This window comes from Arvicola amphibius, chromosome 9 (assembly GCF_903992535.2).
Source record: "Arvicola amphibius chromosome 9, mArvAmp1.2, whole genome shotgun sequence".
NCBI lineage: Eukaryota > Metazoa > Chordata > Mammalia > Rodentia > Cricetidae > Arvicola > Arvicola amphibius.
In genome coordinates this window covers 116,584,773-116,601,324 of record NC_052055.2, presented here as the reverse complement: position 1 = coordinate 116,601,324, position 16,552 = coordinate 116,584,773, and the positions used below count along the sequence as shown (strand labels likewise).

Sequence of the window (16,552 nt, the reverse complement as noted above, 5' to 3'; positions counted from 1 at the left end):
GAGGCACATGTTTCACTTATTGATTCGCAATTCTTCCTTGTCAAATGCAGGTATTTTTGCTGTAGTGAAACCCTGCTCTGCCCTCCGGTTGCTGCTGCTGGCTCCTGACCCTGAGCTCTTGTGGAACCTGGGACTGGGATGAGAATAGGGTAAGTTAGAAATGCCACCAAATGTGCTCTGCTTGTTATGACCCAGTTGTTTTTCCTCGAATAAATAACTCTTAGATTCCTCCAGCCTTTTATTTCCAGAGTTCTTAAACAGTTAATTGGGAAGACTTTTGCTTTGTTTACATGAAAGAGAGAGTTCTGAAGGTGGCTATTGCTCTTCCATTCCCACTTGTGTAGTTTGTGCTTAAGAATTAATAAAAAGAACGTGATTACTATAAGGTGTTCTATGGAAGCCGATTATACTGGCTTATAAATATCACAAGGAAATGAACTGTATAAAGTTTGCCAGTCAGTTTTGGGAAAGAACAGCAGCGTAGAATCACTGATTGCAATGTCAAACATTCCAGGAAGCAGAGGAAATTAAAACCGTGTCACTCTAGTGCAGAACCCCCTACTTTCAGAGCCACTAGAGAGTCTGGAGGCAAGTTCCTCAAAAGCAGGCTTGTCTACAGAGAAGATGCGCTGGGTATCCGTGTCAGGCGGGGTGTGGAGACCAGCAGTGCTCCAACTGTATTCACAAGTCTCTGCCCTGAGCTAGGTCAGTTGTCCCTTGCGTCTGGGCCTGTATTTGATGCTGAGGAGAGGAGGGTTGTTTGTGCCGGGGAAAGCTCCTGGGTTTCTACACCTGAGGCAGGGAGCACCTAGAGTTGCTATTGCTTGGGGAGTTGAGATAACCCAGGAACTATATGGAAGAAAATCTGTACTCTTGAAACAAATTTTTCCATTGTGAGTTCCTCAGTCATGACACCACATCTGGGAGCTAACAGAGGGCAAATTTCTAAGGTAAAGTTTACCGCCTGTTGAAACTGAAAGGCCAATAGACGGGAACGGTGACTTGTAGTCAAGCGACCAGCAGGCAAACGAGTGATGAGAAGTGACAAAGGTGTTTAATACCCTAGAGGCTTTTGTTCTGGAACACTCACTACTGTTTGTTCTTTAAGACTCAGTAGGTTTTATACTAGTCTGTAATTTGTGTCATTGTTAGTAATATTCTCTTCAATACATTGGCCGTGAAAACATACCAATCTGAAATTTGTGTCACTGTTAGTGAATATTCTCCTGAATACATTGGCCGTGAAAACATACCAATCTGAAATTTGTGTCACTGTTAGTGAATTAGTCTCTTGAATACATTGGCAATGAAAGCATGCAAGAAATGTGGTGACCACAACATTTATGGCTGAATTTAGATCTTTGAAGATGCTGGCATCCATCAGCTCCTAGCTATTCTTGTAGGGCCATGGGAGCCTCACTTGCTGCCTTTTGTATAGAAGGATATAAGGATAACTTCAGTGACCCTGAAGTTCTGGCTTAGATCACTAGAGAGCAGACTATACACATTAGCTGGTGAGCTAGACCACTTAGTTGCATATTCTCAGATGCTTTAGACCTTGAGTTTTATCTGATCTATGATTCAGAGTTGAAATGAATGACTCTTATAGTCTTGCATGCTGGGATAACTGTCGCTTGGCCAGAGCGTCCTTTCAAGGGAAGCCTTGTAGTAGCATCAGGTATTTGAGGGTGTCTGTTTACTGGTGACCCACTCCCTCAGTCAGGTGGAGAGTAGTATTAGAGTCTAAACTCTTGGGCTCAGGCATGTTCACGAGTATTTCTGGTGAGAACTGGCGGCAGACCTTTGTATACTGAGTTCATTGTGGCTTTCATCCCTGCTTCAGTGTTAGCATGACCAGATTCATTTATAAATAATTCTAGTTTGAAAATCCCGAATTTGCTGTATCTTTGCTTTCTTTTTGTGTTCCTCCCGTGTCTCATCAGTCCCATGCATATGCTTATCTGATGTTGAGCAAAGTATTTCACAGTAGGAGCCCAGAGTGAGGCTGGCCCAGCTGTTCCTAGACAGCCAGTGCGTGGCGTCTCTGTCAGCCATCTCTCTGACCTGACTCTTAGCTTGAGAGGATTTGGAATACTGTGTTTGGGTCATGAAGCCCCGAGCCTGAGAGTGTCATCATGTCCCAGGATGGCCTTCAAATCAGGTTTCCAGAGGGCACATTGTTCATCTGTATGAGAAACTTTAAAAACATGTATGGACTTTTGAAATTTCCACCATTCTGAATTTACCTCTAGGATATAATCAGAGAAATACTAATTTCATGTACAGAAAACACTTATAGTATTAACTTAAATAATTAACAGTTGGAAGTGAGTCAAATGCTCCAAAACAATAGAGGATTAAGTAAATGAGTTATTGTATTTCTATAGCACAATGGAATATTAGATTGCAGTTAGTGTTTATAGAACTGATTTAGGACATGAAAAAAACATACCTAGTACACTGGTACATGTGAATAGCATGTGTAAAAAGTAGTGAATGGAACATAAAGTCACCTGTGTGTACGTGTGTATGGTGTATGTACATGAACATATGAATTTTAAAACTCTAAGAAGAACAGCTAAAGGCTTGTGATGTCTCGCTGAGAGGTGGGGTCAATGTTGTTCAGGTTCACACATTTCTGAAATGTTCTCAATGGGCCGATGTTACTTTTATGTTTATGGGAGAAAGGACATATGCTTTTAGTTTAGAGAATAATTATATGACTATTAACCTGCTCTTTGTGTCCTTATAGAAATGTTTTTCTAAGTAGTCTCAAGTAACAGATGTCTGGTTTTCATAGACAGATTTCTTTGAGCCACAACAAATATTAAAAGGCTGTAAAGGTGTATGTTAAAATTATTACATACATGCATATGTGGTGAACTACTCTGAGAGGACATATGGTTGATGTCATTTTGTTTTAAAACAGATGTTAATTATGATAAAATGCTTAGGGAAAAACACGCCACCGTCAGCCCTTCTGTGGGAGAGAATTGGGGTACTTTTAAATGTATTTCTTGTGCTTTCCAGAGTTTCCCAAGGCCTCCACACATAGAACAGGCATGCGTTTTACAATGGCCCATGCTAATAAAGAGCAGGGTGTGAGTGTATGGCCTGTTGTCTGTGCAGGATCTGCTTATATGGGGAGCCAGCTGGCCTTTGAGGGTCTGAGGCAGACCTGGGCACAGCTGATTTCTCTGTCACTGATTGCCATATGGTAGGTTGTCTGGAGAATCCGGCAGATATTTTTAGGTAGTGTTGGTGAGTGGGCAGATAGATTGAGTCTCCTAATGAGAATGACCCACTCTTAAGGCTAGGAACTAAAAGTGAGGAAGTTTAAGATGATTCTAACCTATGTCCACACACAATGACACCAAACCTTTCCAAACCATTGGATGCTTATCATAAAAAAACACCCACATAATTAAAACATTGAGACGTGTATGCGCATCTATGCCTACACTTAACCTAAAGTGTGATCCATTGTAAATAAGAAAATAAAGTAACCACAACAAAAAAATACATCCTCTCTAGATGTGGCCAGGTGCATGGGAGGAGGCACTAAGCTTCTCCATGGGGGATTTCTCAGGCCTGAATATCTGCATGGTGGAAAGGGCGCAGGCTGATGCCAGGCCAGCATCAGCTAGTCCTTTGAGGTCTACATCCTCCCACCTCCACAAATGCGTCAGGGCCACACATTGTCCTCACAATGCTATTTTTTGAGCTGGAGGAGTAAACAAGCTCATCCCCAACTATTTCCTTCTCTGTTGCTCCGAGGCTTAGAGTGCTAATTATTTAGAAATGGTAATTGTACCAGTGAATCTGTGATGGGAATTGAGCTGGAGCATCCTTGCCTGTCCTCCCCCAGTAGGAGCCCTTGGAAGCCGGCTCTTCCTCCTGAATCTTGTCAGCACTGCAGTGCTCTCATCTTAGTCTGCAGTTGGAGACAGGGTAATGGAGACTCTGTCCCCTAGACCCGCAGAACCAGTCAAGGTCGCCCCCTTCCTGAAGCCAGATCCTCACCGTGTCTGCTTAGTTTGGGAGTTTCTTTATCCATGAACCTCAGTGCCTATGGACACGTTTAGCAAAAATGCCACCCGTGAACACCTAAGCACCCCATTTCCAGATGTGTCCATCCATAGTACAGCTCTCCCAGTCCCAAGGCATCAATGCGGCCTGTGGAGCGGTAGGCTAGAATGCCCACAGGGCAGTCCACAGTGCTGCCCTTCCTGGGCTGGTCTTTCCCCGTGTGCCCCTTGTTTATCCCCTTCTAATGGGAAAGCTCCCGAAGCCCACCTGTGTCTGGAGGAGCCTCAGTCCTACCCTGGCATGGCATGGACACAAAAGCCCATGGAAGATGCTAGCATTAGGTGTTTGCTTGTTGCTATGGCAGAGTGTGGTGCCAGAGACCAGAGCAGGGGAAATCTGGTGTTAGCTTGGAACTTCAAAGGGTTTAGAAGAAACCCCCTTCCTTAGCAGGTTGCTGTCAGTTTTTGGCTGGTGTGATATAGAGGACACCACCATATCCAGAAGGAAGTTTACTCTTGCAACATGCTCTGGCTAGAATACTGCACTGTGCCACAGAACTGTGTGCCCAAAGTAGGAAAATTCCAGCTAAGAACTCAAGGAGGAGAGCATGATTGTCCGTGCCATTCTCAAGTTTCCCAAAGGCATAGCACTTTACTTTTACTTTTGCCTTATCCGTGTCTCTGCTTTAGAGATAGTTTCCTGATGAAAACGTCCTGTGATGGATGAGCAGTTTCACGTAAGTGCTGAGGTGTACATGTAAACCTATGCCAGTGCGAGAGCCTGGCTCAACTTGTGCCACCTGGATGCCCTTAGGACCAAGTGCATGCGGGAGCTTGCAGAGACCAGAAAAGGGGATCAGATTCCACAGGACTGGAGTTCCAGATGGTTGCTAGTTGTCAGCTGGGTGCTGGGAACTGAACTGGGATCCTCTGCAAGTGCAGCCATCATCCTCTCTAGTCTCCTTCTTACATTCTCTTAAAGGTCTCACTTGCATGTTGTGCTAGTTAGTGTCTTCCTTGCTGGCTCCTCGTGTCTGGCTTCATGCCAGGGTACATGAAGCACCTGTAACTGGTCCAGATCCAATGGCAGTGTGAGTTACGGCCTTTCCTTCTATCTGCAGAGCTGCGGCCAGCAGTGCCCTGCTTTTCTGTTACCATCTCCAAAGCCAGCTGATCTGATGGATGGTCCAGCAGGGGCCTTATGGGTACCGCATAGGAACCAGTGAGCAATGGGAGTGGAGAGGACCCTGACCCACAGCAGCATGCATTCAGCCTGGGTTCTGAATTGTGATCCTGATTCCAGTGTGCAAACTACTTTGAGATGATTCAAAAATTTTAGTTTTTTAATTTTTGAAATTAAAAGATGATTACATTGTTCCCTCTTTTCCTTTTTACCCTCTAACTCTTCTTATGTTATCCTCCTTTCTTGTTCTCTCAAGCTCATGGTCCTCTGAGCTTTTTTCTTTAATTGTTCTCTCTCTCTCTCTCTCTCTCTCTCTCTCTCTCTCTCTCTCTCTCTCTCCTCTCTCTCCCTCTCTCTCTCTCTCTCTCTTTCTCTCTCTCTCTCTCTCTCTCTCTCACACACACACACACATACACACATACACTGTTTAGTCCATATAACATTACTTGTATGTATATAATCTCAGGACTGACCACCTAGTATTGGATAACCAAGCAGCAGGTGGGGGGCATTTTCCTGGGGATGACTATTTCTCTTGCCCTCAGCTTTTCTTAGTTGCTCTATTTAGATACCCTTTTCCTAAGCTTATAAAGGCTATTTTCAAAGTTTTTAGCAGGAGACTTATTTTTAAGCAGTCTTTCGGGGGAAATCTATATAACTGTAAAAGCTGCTAATATTAACAAAGTCCCTGATTTGCACTGACTGTCTTGACTCAAATATCTCCATTAGTGCTTTAGCTCAGTCCCTGTCGTGATCCTCGAGATGGGTATTGCTGTTTCACTCCTCTCCTGAGGTTTAGAGGGTGAAAGAACTCTTGTATTATCTGGGTCGCAAGAAGTAGGCCAAATCTGACTCCATGGTGGTGGTACAGGAGCTCCCAGAGCTTATTACCCCCCCCCCCCGGGCCTGACAGTAGACTGTGAGGATGGGGACAGCCCAGCAGTTACAAACCACTGCCCTCCCCAAGCTGCCACAACAGAAGAGTGATCACTTATCCATAAGCCTCCCATGAAAGGTAATATGAAAGCCTGGGAACCTGCGATGTACATAGTCCTGGACTCCTGACTGTTATGCACAGAGATTTTTATTAGCAAATTGCTGGAGCAATGACTCCCTTTGTTCTTTCATTCATTTGTAGGCCGGATGTTCCTGGGAAAGGCTGGGCACTCCTCCAGCATATTGACATCCTTGTGGAGGACACAAAACATGGCTGCAGTCAGCTAATGCACTATCTCGCATGTCCGGTGGTAAAGACTGCCATAAAGGAAACAAAGAAGGGAGAATGTAATGTTGGGTCCACGCCGATAGGCTGGTCAGGGCAGCCTCTGGAATGGCTATTCGAGGAAGGCCTTGCAGGAGGTCCTGGAGTGAGTCTGATGGTGCTGGTAGACGAAGGGTTCCATGTCCATGGGAACTGGCACAGAGGCTGTTGGGGGCATGCCCAATGTGTTCACTGGGCTGCAAGGAGACATTATGGCAGGAGCAGTATGCGCTGGGGGGCATGAAGCAGAAGTGAGGTCAAGGAGGTATCGGGGCACTTTGTCAGATGTTTTGCAGGGCATCCTGAGACTAGCTCTTAGTCTGCATAGAGCAGGAACTGAGAATAGAACATGTGGGGCGAATGTGGAACAGGGTGCTGCGAGCCTGTCTTCTCTCTGCGCTGTAGGTGGGGGCTGGTTTGTAATGGGTGCTGTTAATGATACTTGTTTCTTAGGGAACACACAAACAAGTCCCTGTTGCTCGAAGACCACCTTTATAACTACCAGTCACATCTAATTTTCACAGAAATCTCCAGGGAAGGCCTCTGGATCCCAGCATATAAACACCTTCTATTTGCTAGGCCTTTCCCGTCGTATATTTATGCCAATTCATACTCCTCGCAGATGGAGTATGATTTTGATCTAGCGTCCATGTTGGGAATGAAGCAGGATGCTGGGCCGGAGTCCACCATAGTTACCTCAGCTGTCTGCTCTGCACAGTGTGAGCCACCCAGGGCTGTGAGCAAATGGGTTCTGGCGGGCTGCTGCAGGCAGATTCTGGGAGCTCCCAAAGGCCTTAGTCAAGTGGAGGCAGGAGCATTTTAGTGGGCACCCGTGGCCTCTACTGTGAGTCAAGCGGGAGCTGTTAGAGGTACTGAGCTGCTAGGAACAGAATGGCCCTCCTGCCGTGGGTGACGTTGATTGGGCACTATAGTTGCTTCCGGTGGGATTCCAGGCTGGTGTGCCAAACCAGAGCAGAGCTCATCTGCAGTGATGCTTCCTAGGAGAAGTGGTAGCTTTGGAAACACTTGGCTTCCATTTCAACATCCCCCAGAACTTCCCAGATGGATGCCGCCCTCCATGGAGAAGCCTGGGGGTCCTTCCTGGGTTATGTGCCTGCAGTCCGCTGTATGATCCCCATTTCTCCTCGGCCACTCCTGGTCCCGTCTCAGAGCTCTTTCTTCTCCACCTATACTAAAGTCAGAACTGAGAAAATAACAAGTCCTTTGTTAAACGTTTTAGATGTCCTTTGTTCTTTTAATGTCAAATGGTTTATTTGCTTTTTTCCATTTATTCAGATTACTTTGAAAACTTACAGAATTGGAAAAACTTGAAATTAAGAAAAAGTTTCAACTCATTATTGCAGATGTAGTTTTTAGCTATGGAGCCTTCTTGTCCTGACCCGGTGGTGACTTGTCCTGACCCGGTGGTGACTTGTCCTGACCCGCTGGTGACTTGTCCTGACCCGCTGGTGACTTGCCCCAGCTCCTCAACATACAGTCATCCATCATCCACATTCTTCATTTTGCTGTGTGTGTTGAAGGTCATTTAGACCGAGGGACAGGGCTATGGGGAGGCTGCACAGCCATTCACGCTGGCTTTGTGTGTATAGTCTTTTGGGCCAGAGTTTGGCTATGCCCTGGACGTGGCCAGTCTCTCCAGCACTCCTGGCATACTGAGCCGCCTCTGTCACTCCTGTTTCTCTTTATCACGTTCCCATTGAATCAAATGTCAGGCTCTGCTCAGGGCTACACTGTGCTTACAGGGAAGGACAGAAGCACTTACTTCTCTGTCCTCTCCCCAGTCCCAAGGGCTCAAATCACTTCTCAGACTTCCTTGTTTCTCTACTGTAGAGCTATCTGCTCTAGCCGTGGGTAAGGTCACCTCCTGTTTTCTTAGGAATATGTTCATGTGACCCCGGTGCTGTTTCCTATGCCCCGCCTACTAGCAGACCACTTCCACTAGCTCTCAGGATGGCTCACACTCTGCTCTCCCTCGCCCTGTTTTGGATTCTCGCTCTATCACATTCGTTGGCTTCAGGCTCCTCACCTTCCCCCCACCCCCACAGTCTAAGTACTGGGGTTACAGATGTGCAGCAGTGCTCCAGGCTTGAAGTCCACTCTGAAAATAAAAAGTTGATTCCCTTGACTTAAAGGAAAGAAAGGAAAAAATAAAATCAAATGGCAGATAAAATTTATAATGAACCCTGTCACTGTCACTGCCTTCTTTGTATTTGAAAACCAACCAACTAAAATGGGACTAAAGATATAGCTCAGTGGTAGAGCTCTTGCCTGGCATGCATCATGCCCGAAATTCAATTTCTAGCATCCACAAACACACAAAAACGATCAACCAGCCAACTAACCAACTAGCCAACCAACCAACCAAACAACTAATCAACCAACCAACCAACCAACCAAATCAACTGACCAACCAATAAACCAGCTAACTAAACAACCAGATTCCTCAGCAGTTAAGAGCACTTGCTGCTCTTTCAGGGGTTCCTAGCACCTATATCAGACACTGCACAACACCTGTAACTCCAACCCCAAGAGATCAGGCACTCTCTTCTATCCTCTGTGGGTACCACACACATGTACACATACAGGCACAGAGACACACACATAAATAAATAATAAAAATCAACCTTTAAAAAATATCACCCAAATGATAGAAACACATGGCGTCTTTGTGAATGTGCATACATGTATGCTTGGGTGTAGTGTACACATTTAGGTGTGTAAGCATACATGTGTATTGTGTGTGCACTATATGCATATGTATGGTTCATATGTATTCCTGTTATATGTATGTGCCGAGGGAAACTAAGTATCCCCTCCTGAGTCTCATTTGTCCACCTCTGAGAATGAAGAGGCAGTAGGAATAGAGGCAAATTAGGAAATGGAGGAAATCTTATTTGAGAAACAGTCTCCTGCTTCACTCCCTTCCAGCCTGGCAGAAGAGTGAGGACCCTGCCCTCCAAGTGACCTAGGTGCTCATGGGCACAGTAGGGAAGCATCCCAGGCAGAAAGTAGAGCTGCATTCTAGTGGGTTTCTGGTTCTGGAAACCTAGGAATGCTGGAGGAGAGAAAGGGCTTCTAGAGTGAATGAGTCCAGATGGAGGGTGTCCTGCCTCCGGGAGCAGCCCAGGAAGGTGCCAGAGGGCAGAGAGTTTTCCTTGTGTCTGAGTAGATTTGAAGGCAGTTGGGTCAATGCCTGAGTTTGGAGAGGAATTATATAGAGTGTGCAAAACCACAAGCAAGCTGAACTTAGTGGTCTGGGAAGGACTTAGCTCCAGGTGAGCAGAGAAATAGTCAGCACTGAGGTTGGGGAAGTGGGGTGGGGCCCAGGAAAGTTAATGCTCAACTTCGCAGAAGGAAGTTACAGTGTAGAGTGTCATCTGTTCAAGTCCAGGATAGCAATACAGACCTAGGAACTAGAAATGTAGAGCTGGATAGATATCAAAAAAACAAGACAAAACAAACAGGCAACCAGAGAGAGGTTATGTGGCACAGAAGCAAGGCAGTTACTGGGGTCACTATTGCTCATGAGAAGCTTTGTTCAGTTATTTAATTTAAAAATTTATGTTTAACTAGGCAGAGCCAGGGGAAGAAGAGGAAAAGGAAGGATTGATTGTAGGAGCCAGAGGGGTTGAGGACACCACAAGAATGCAGCCCACGGAATCAACCAAGCAGGACTCATAGGGGCTCACAGAGACCGAAGGGACAGTCTCGGATCCTGTATGGGTCTGATCTAGGTCTTCTACACTGATGTTACGGTTGTGTAGCTGTGTGTTCTTGTGGAACTCCCAGTAGTGGGAGTGGGGAGCATCTCTGATTCTTTGGCCTGCTCTTAAGACTCTTTTCCTTCTACTGGGTTGCCTTGTCCAGCCTTGATATGAGGTTTGTGTCTAGACGTATTGTAACTTGTTATGCCGTGTTCAGTTGATATCCCTGGGAGGCCAGCTCCGTTATTGAGAGGAAACAGGAGGAGTGGATCTGGGGGAGAAGGGAGGTGGGGTAGGAGGAGTGGAGGGAGGGCAAACTGTGGTTGGGATATAATGTATGAGAGAAGAATAAAAAAATAAAATTTAAACTCGCTATGCTTGAGAGACCAAGAAAATTATATGTTTACAGCTTTATGAAAAATGAACATTAAAAGGCGATAGCAAATGTTTTAGAAAAAAAATCATGAAATTAAGGCTCCCTAAGTTTTCTTCCCTTAAGTCTCCTGCCAGGGCAGAGCTCAGACACAGTTGCCACTGTTGTGGGAGGGTTCCTCCCTCCATTCCACATGGCCTGATTTCTGTCATGCAGAATATGAGGGACATGGGTCTCTCCAGGCCACTGGAGTCCTGCAGGGCTGACCCCCACACCCTCCATTCCTGGTTCCCTTTCTGAGGCTTCTAGACTTCGCTCTCCTGGTTTCTTGCATGTTTATGGAGCCCCCTCCCCCTCACTGTCCTTATTGCGCTCATGAATCCACATGTTGGGTACAGTTTTTGCCCAGTGCTCAGGGGGACGCCTGAGGTCTTTTGCCTGGCGGGGGTGGAACTGGATCCACTACATTTTTATGTTGTGCTTTTTCTACTGCCTAGCGTTCTGTGAAATGTTCTACCTAGTCTGGGCTGTAGGCCCATTTAGAGGCTTGTGTTTTTCCTTCTGCATGGGTGTAGGCTCGGTTTGTTGGATCATTACCCCTCGGCACACTGTTCCTCCCCAGCAGTGTTGAGGTGAGCATCCTGCTGCACAGCATGTCTCTGCTGTGGGCCCTGTGCCTGCGTGTTGAACTCCTAAGTTGGAGAAGGTGGCCACATAGAACTGCCCGGCTGGTCTAGGTTACTAGTTCTTTCCAGCCTTAGGCCAGTCAAACCTGGGCTTTCTCTCCCCTGGAAATGGGCCCTGTGCACACCTGCACCTTGGTGTAGGTGTCTCAGTACTGTCCCAGTAGGGCAGTTTTAACATCCAGTAGCCCTGCGATCTGCTCTGATGTATAAATGCTCTCCCTAGTTGAAGACATTGTGTGTGTTTCCTTCTGGGAGGGATTTTTTTTTTCCAGTTGTGCTGTTTGCTTTTGCATTTGCTCTGTGGCATGTTGGGTGTCTCACTTCATACTGCAATCACACTGCCATCTTCTAGCATTTACACTAGGAAGTCATCACCCCGAAGCAAAGGCAATGGCTGTATGACCCGGTTTACTCTTTTGCATTTACTGTGTAATTTACTAGAGATTTAGTTAGAAACATAAGGAAAAGACCTAAGTAATTTTCTCTCCTTCCTTCCTTCCTCCCTCCCTCCCTCCCTTCCTTCCTTCCTTCCTTTTTTTTTTCAAGATAGGGTTTCTCTGTGTAGCTTTGGTGACTGTCCTAGCACTTGCTCTGTAGAGCAGGCAATTTCTTTCTTATAAATATTAAGAACCTCACACATTGGAAACTACTTCACTTCTCAGTGATTGTGTTACTGTCAATGCGTGGTGCACCATGTTTCTTCACTGGTCTGTCTGTCTTTCTGTCATCATGCTTCTCACCTGTTGGAATTGCTGTACTCATATAGGATACTTAGATGTCTGATAAAGAATCCTACTCCTTTAATTATTTGTCTGGCTTTCTTGGCCTGTTGCTGTCTAGATGAATTTTAGAATGATTTTTAAGTTACAGAGCAAATCACACTGAAGCAAGGCACAGTGACATAATTGCATGCCTGTAATCCCAGGACTCCAGAGGGCCGTGAGTTCCAGGTCAGCTCCGCACATAAAGGAGATCCTGTAAACAACAGACAAAATGATTCACATTGAGATGTGGGTCTAAACAGATCAAACACCGACTGATGGAGACAGCAACTTGCTGTGTATTCCTGACTGGCCTGGTATTTATTTTGTAGCCCAGCCTGGCTTTGAACTAATAGACATCCTTCTGCCTCAGAGTTTTTGAGTGTTTGGATTACTACCATTCCCAAACTTATAGTTTGCATTGGGAGCAGTTGAAGGATCTTAAGTTTCTGATGTAGGGGACCATGTTTGTCTCACCCCCATTTGATTTCTTTGCTGTAAATTTCTCTCTTCAACTCCTTTTCCAATGGTTATGCCATCTGTTTATTGGAATTGGGATTTTGATACTGCATTTATCTAATACATAATAGTATAGAGGAAAATATGTTTGGATGTGGCTGTGTGTTAAGATGTTTTTAGATGCAAGGGGATTTCTGGCTGAATTTTAACGTACCCTTTACTTGGCCCAAATACAGCTTGCTGTATTTGCTGGCTGCTAAGTAGTCTTCACTAAGTCACAGTTTCTTTCTGTTGCTGCTTATCATTTGTCTTTAAAAATTGAAAATTGCAGTTTACTAAGCATGTTTGTTGCAGCTGTTTTACGCAGCTGGGGCTGGAGAGATGGTTCAGTGGTAAGCACTTTAGCTTACTGGGCAAGCAGCACGAGGACCTGTGTTTGGATCTTCCAGGCATGGTGGTGCACATCTGTAATCTCTACACTGGAAGGTAGACAGGAGGATCCCGGTGACTTGCTGGTTAGCCAGTCTAGTTGAAATGGCACACTTGAGATTTAGGAGAGACTTGTTTAAAAAATTAGGTCAAGATTGGTAGAATACATCTGTCATTCACCTCTGACCTCTACATTCATTTGCATGTGCACTCCCACACATGTGCACACACACATTACAAACCCAGACTACAGATACTCAGTTGATGACTTTACCTCTTAGTGTAGTGAGTTCCACTGATGAAATTTAAGATGCTGACTTTAGAAAACAGACCTATTAGATTTTACTGATTCTTTTCACTGTTTATCCAGTTGTAATATGCTCCCGATAGTTTATGGGGCCGAGCATAAAGGTTAGAGCTCCAGGTAGGCCGCTGCTAAGGACAGGGTTTGCATAGCATTAAAACTATTGCAACACTCAGGGTCAAGGTCATGCAAAGTTCCTCTGGGGTTAGGATTAAGGCCAGTGTGGTTCACATTCTAAGTTCTTTTTCTCTAATTTCTTTGTGCATATGTGGATATGCATGTATGTGTATTTTTATGTGTGTGGGTACATATATATGTGCATGGAGATGGAAACCAGAGGACATGCTATTCCTCTGATATTCTCTCTTTTTCTCTCTCTCTTTTCCCTCTCTCCCTTCTCCATTTTTTTGAGGCAGAATCTGTCACTGGTTTGGAGCTCAAGCAGAATAGGCTGTTCGGTCAAGCATCCCTGCCTCTTCAGAACCAGGATTACAAGCCTGAGCCATTATTTCCTTTTTTTTTTTAAATGGATTCTTGGGGTTGAATTTACACTTGCATGTCAAGCATTTTATCAAGTGAGCTATTTCTAGCCTTGTCTCCTTTATTTCTAATGTTTATTATTTATGGCAGGTTTTTAGTCAGATTTATTAGATGTCTTTATAACCTTCATATATATAACCTCATAATTTTGTTAGTGAACAAAAATAAATTCCAGAATTTATTTTTCTTCCTTCCTTTTATTTTTTTTTCTTTCTTTCTTTCTTTCTTTCTTTCTTTCTTTTTTTTTTTTTTTTTTTTTTTTTGGTTTTTTGAAATAGGGTTTTTCTGTGTAGCCTTGGCTGTCCTGGAACTCACAATTCAAGAATTTCTCAGTTTAACTTATAGGATTTTGTTTTCCCCCTTTAGATCAGTAGTGCTTTTTAAATTCCTTGGATACATTGCTGCTGTCTTTAATAAAAAATTAAATATGGGATGATTTTTTTTCTATAGGGAGGATCCCCTTTTTAAAGAATTGTGAAATCGCGCTTTCTAAAGTTCAGAGAAGTTGGCCTGTGAGTCAGGAGGTCTCAGGTCAGAGGTAGGAGTTGTCCAGGGCTGCGCTTGTCCTGCAGCGAGCCGTGGTGAAAATGGGGAAGGAGCCGTGGATTTGGGGACCAATAGGAGCTATTCACTGGGAGCGAGTCACAGGTCTTCAAGAATGGTAGGGGTGTGATTCCTCAGAGAGGTGGAAAGATCACCCCCAGAGGTGGGTCCAGAGTCTGTGGGGAGCAGGATAACTTCTCTGATGACCAGATGTTTCAGGGAAGCTGCAGGAAAGGGTGTGTGTGACCCTGAATCCCCTGGTGACTGCAGGAGGAAGGAAGAGTTCGCTAAACCAACTGGCACCGACAAAGTGAAGTGTTTCTTTTTTCTCCTAAAACTCTCCTTTACGTTTATTTATTGTGTGAGTGTGAGTGCGTATAAGTGTGCGTGCCACAGTGCAGGTGTGGAGGTGTGGAGGTCAGAAGACAGTTGCGAGGGCTGCTGCTTTTCTCTATTATATGTGTTCTGGGGGCCAAACTCCTGCCTTCAGGCGTGGCAGCAAGCAGGGCCATCTGGGCTATCCCACCGAGCCATCCTGCCAGCCCGTGATGGTGTCCTTCTTTGATGTCATAGTTCTTAGGAGTGGAAGTACTGACGTCCCATCCCCCTCGGCCCCCCACTCCGCCCAGCTCTGGTGGCCTGCCATTCTCTGTGGTCTTGATCTCTTGCTGTGTCATCATAACCTCAGAACTGAGTGGAATCAGGTGGATTGCTTGTGGCAAGGAAGAAGGTATGAGAGAGGACAAATTCATTCTAGGATCTTGGGGTCCAAGGTATGTCCACATGTATCAGTATTCAAGACCAGCTCTATGCTGTTGATACAAAACATAGCTCCATGCCAAGTGAATAAGAGCTAGTTTATTCTGAGCCAAATATGAGTGGCCATAGCACAGGAACATGGTTTCAAATAGTTCTGAATGACATGTTCCAAAAGTAGTAGTTACACAAACTTGTATCATCACAGAACAAAGGCAGCCGTAAATCAATGCACGTAGCAATTACATTGGTGGGGACAACAGATGGGCAAGCTACACACAGCACAGCAGAATGAGGGAGGAAGCACTCTGCTATAGGTTTTACATTTTATCCAGAACACAGTCCTGGCTTTAGTGCTGGTGGAGGCTAGTGATCTGCTAAGAACTAGCTCAAAGGTTTTCTGTGATAGCCAAGATGGGATGTGAGGTCAGATAGAAAAATAGCCCCAAATAATGCTGGTTCTTAAACTGTGATTTATAATGTTCTTACTACTCAAATATTGGCTCTTGATCTGTGATCTGTAACATTCTTACTTCCCACAATCATGGAAATTCTAACCAGCACCTTCAAAAGAGGTGTAATCCAGGTTGGTCAGTGTGTCCGTGACTCTCTGTGGTTGGGTGATTGGCTCTGTGCTCTGCCAAATGTGTGTTGCCGGGTTGGAGGGCAGAAGGTCTTGGGGGAAGACTGTCTACCATAGGTGAGGCCTCAGGTGTCTGGAAGTGCTCAGCTGAAAAGGGGGATGTGGAAGCATCACCCGGGCAGGGATTTACTGAGTGAAAGACAGATATATAGCTGGGTATAATGGTGCATGCTAATAATCACAGCATTGGAGCAGGGAGGGGAGTATGAGTTTCGAGGCCAATATGGACTACATAGTGAAGCCTGTCTTAAAGAAAGGAGATTGGGGAGAAGGCCTGTTAGCAGCTGTGACATTAGCACAAGATCGCTGACATCTGACCTAGCAGATAGACTTACCCATGGGGAACTGCTATCTGTACACAGGGCAGCAGTCTCTGTAGTCCTGACACACCAAGGAGTGTCATTTATGACTTTGAGATAGCAGCGCAAGGCAGGCATGACGGTGGAGGCCTCGGGTCTCACTAGCCAGCCGTGACCGCAGTCCTGTCCCCCACCAATGCCTCCTTAGCCAGCAGGTGCCTTGCAGTTTCCGGGAGCTCCACGGAGGCTGAGCTACCCAGCTGGGGAGATGTCAGATGGTAGTTTACTTCCTCTTTCTCTAGGGTCCTCTGGGCCTTCTTCATTCTGCCTTTCCTGTCAGGATTCTGGAGTATCCTTTTCCTCCCAGAGACTCAGATCGGAATGTAGCTTGCCATTGAGGAGCAGACTTATTTTTCCCCCTTAAGGATGAGATGACTCATGTACCCCACTCTTGCCTGCTGCCAGACTGTCTGGCGAGCCCACAAGACAGAGACAATAACTGGAGCCAGAGAGTTGCTGTGGCCCATCATTGCTATAGAGGGCATTTAGGGTAGAGAACTGT

General features: G+C 45.4%; 1 protein-coding gene across 5 annotated transcripts in view; it reads left to right on the top strand.

The window, feature by feature from the left end:
* The window catches only part of Pcbp3 (poly(rC) binding protein 3), a 183,931-nt gene that overhangs the window by 60,420 nt on the left and 106,959 nt on the right, over positions 1–16,552 (top strand). For all 5 annotated transcript variants that reach the window (XM_038343760.1, XM_038343759.1, XM_038343757.1 and 2 more), the window contains exon 2: positions 51–149. The gene's annotated coding sequence lies outside the window, so the exon portion shown is untranslated. The remainder of the gene's footprint in view (positions 1–50; positions 150–16,552) is intronic.